Source organism: Schistocerca nitens, chromosome 1 (genome assembly GCF_023898315.1).
Source record: "Schistocerca nitens isolate TAMUIC-IGC-003100 chromosome 1, iqSchNite1.1, whole genome shotgun sequence".
Classification (NCBI taxonomy): domain Eukaryota; kingdom Metazoa; phylum Arthropoda; class Insecta; order Orthoptera; family Acrididae; genus Schistocerca; species Schistocerca nitens.
Genome location: NC_064614.1, coordinates 584,484,075 through 584,487,000, shown reverse-complemented (window position 1 = coordinate 584,487,000; position 2,926 = coordinate 584,484,075). Strand labels below are relative to the sequence as shown.

The 2,926-nt window shown below is 43.6% G+C and overlaps 1 non-coding gene across 1 annotated transcript; it reads right to left on the bottom strand.

Annotated features, from left to right (window-relative positions):
• Positions 1 to 1,831: 1,831 nt before the first annotated feature.
• Trnaa-agc (transfer RNA alanine (anticodon AGC)) lies at positions 1,832 to 1,904 on the bottom strand. The gene has a single exon. It is a non-coding gene; the product is annotated as a tRNA-Ala (tRNA).
• Between the last annotated feature and the right edge of the window lie 1,022 nt (positions 1,905 to 2,926).

The window sequence follows — 2,926 nt, the reverse complement described above, 5'->3', positions numbered from 1 at the left end:
TTCCCTGAATGTGAAAATATTTTATTATCGACAACCTGCAAACGGAGAACTGACAATTGTAGTAAAATAAGAGAAATCAGAGCTCCTACAGAAAGATTTAAGCGTGGAACGGTAGAGTAGTAGTCTGAAGGTGGTTAGAAGAATCCTCTGCCATGCGCTTAACTGTGGATTGCAGAGTTATGATGTACACAGTGTTATTATTATTATCAATTATTAATTGCAGTGGTCACACACAGAGAATCAGGAACGTGAAGTCTTTCAGTTTGTGCATTTTCTGAAGTTATGCCCAGCAATTGTATGATGTACAAAGAGTATGTATGGTGCATGCTTTTTAACTTCGTTGATTTTAAATGGAAATGCACGGTGCGCTAGGGACAGGAATGGTGCAGAGGGAGCATGTTTTCCAAGTATCTACCCTCACTGTGGATAGCTAGGTGTCTCATCTGAGGAGTTTTGCGTGGCACAATGTTCCAGTTCCAGGAATTGCTTCATAATTCATTCTAACGCGCGCGCGCACACGCACACGCACACGCACACGCACACGCATACGCACACACACACACACACACACACACACACACAGGTACACACAGTTTTCGAAAAGAATCGTGACATTCAAGATTTACAGAGCTGATACCAGATTTTTGACAGTGACGTGAATGAAAACAAAAACAACGAAAGGAATGAGCTTGGAAGGACATATGATGTGCGCTGACTGAAAAAAAAAACAGATACAAAACTGGGTGGTAGAAATAAGCAGTAAGCAACTGTCTCATCGACTCTTTAGTTCTTAGTTTAACAAAACATCTTTCGTCATTTTGAAAATAAAAGGGTTCAAAGAGAATTCGTTTTCATTTTAAAGTTTAGATAGGTTCTAATGTAAGTGATGGTTGGGGGACTGAGGGCGATGATGGGGGCCGATAAGCGTGATAGCGTTACGGAGATGTTTAGCAAACCCAAGTGGCAGACTCTGCAAGAGAGGCGCTCTGCATCGCGGTGTAGCTTGCTGTCCAGGTTTCGAGAGGGTGTGTTTCTGGATGTGGTATCTAATATATTGCTTCCACCTTCTTATACCTCCCGAGGAGATCACGAAAGTAAAATTAGAGAGACTCGAGCGCGCACGGAGGCTTTCCGGCAGTCGTTCTTCCCGCGAACCCACGCGACTGGAACGTGACAGTGGCACGTAAAGTGCCCTCCGCCACACACCGTTGAGTGGCTTGCGGAGTATAAATGTAGATGTAGATGTACTACCATATATGTGACTGCACTCAAGAGTAATGGTTTCAGCAAGGTGAGGAGTCACTGATCAGTGGGAAAGTGACGTGCCCAAATGCAGTATCTGTAGTCAGTACGCACCACAAGAATCGAAATGAAACATCGTAATTGCTGTTTGCTATAGAGTTACCATTTACTGAAGATAGACAGTGTAGCCACCCATTAAGGTTAATGGTAAATCGTCCGGTGTTAATAGCAGCTTTCAAACTTCAGATTTTGTTTCAGCCAGTATCAACATAATTTTACACAGAATTATCTGTTATGTTAATTAAATGAAACAAGTTTACTGTTACCAAACGGTGACTTGTAACAGTAAACTTGTTGTTTATTTAATGTCAGAACAGTCACGGTAAAGCCTAACTTAAAATGTTCGCATTTAAAATATCTGTTATGGCCTGTCCCTCAATGGTCGAGCCATATCTATGTCGAACAAAAAGCAATTTAATTGCTCAACCAAAGCTTTGTTCTAGTAAACAGTCTGAAAAATTGGAATAGGAGAATTACTAAAATGCGGGATGCACTCGTAGAAATTAGGAACGTAATAAAATAATAGTTCTGGAGGCGCCGGGTATCGATCCCGGTACCTCTCACATGCTAAGCGAGCGCTCTACCATCTGAGCTACGCCCCCAGACAGTAGCTACTGTCTCAGTGGTGCGTTTTCCAGGTCAGCGCCTTTGGCTATCCGCCTGACCACGCATACCTGTTGCTGCTACCAACAGAACCGCGCCCAAGCGCCGCGGCGAAAGCTCGGCCATGCGCAGCGTATGCGTAACTTGAGCCTCCACGTCTTCACAACTAGAAGTTCTGATAAAAGATAGTACCAAGCTGCGGTCGAGTACAGTTAATATGAACCAGTGTGAACCGATGAAGTTGAAGATGGTCGTCAGACATTGAGTTAAGTCATTGTGTATTTTTTTTTTTTTTTTTTTTTCATCGGTCTCGGTGAGCATCCACGATAGTTTCTTGGATTACCAAGTTTATATCCCTGATCAGTGTCTTTTTTTTTTTAAGTAAGTGTCTGATGGTGCCCAGAGCACCCTGCGTTGTCGATTGAACGTCGGGTCATCCTACGCCATTGGCATTATTTATATGCTGTTTGGAGGGGTGGGAGTTGGTCACACCGCTCTCCCGGCCATTGTAAGCTTTCCAGAGCTTGGAGCCGGTACGCACTCAAGTAGCTCCTCAATGGGCCTCAGGAGGCTGTTCGCACTCTGCGCCTATCGTCCCTGCCAGTACCAGGAAATAAACCCCAGTCCTCCTCACGACAGGCTCACCGCTCAGGTACGGAGGCGTAATCACGATGGATGAGGATTTAGAAATATCTGTACATCAACTGTAATGGTGACTTTCCGCCGTTCATGACTATTAGTGTAGTCATGTCTTTGTTCTGTGTGTCATTCTTGTTAGAAAGTCGTAAGTTTCAGATGATATTCATTTCTCTCGTTATCAACTTGGTTACAGTGGAGGTCAGTGTCGCACAATTCCCACATTTCACAATCATCTTGGGTTAAATTTGGACAAAAAATTACGTCTTCTTGCAATAACTAAGTGCTTGTTTTAGAGTGTCCTCTGTCCATATCTGTCTGTGCCTGTGGTAGATATAGGACACATGAGGAAGGCGTGCAGGTATATTACTTGCCCTTAATCTTT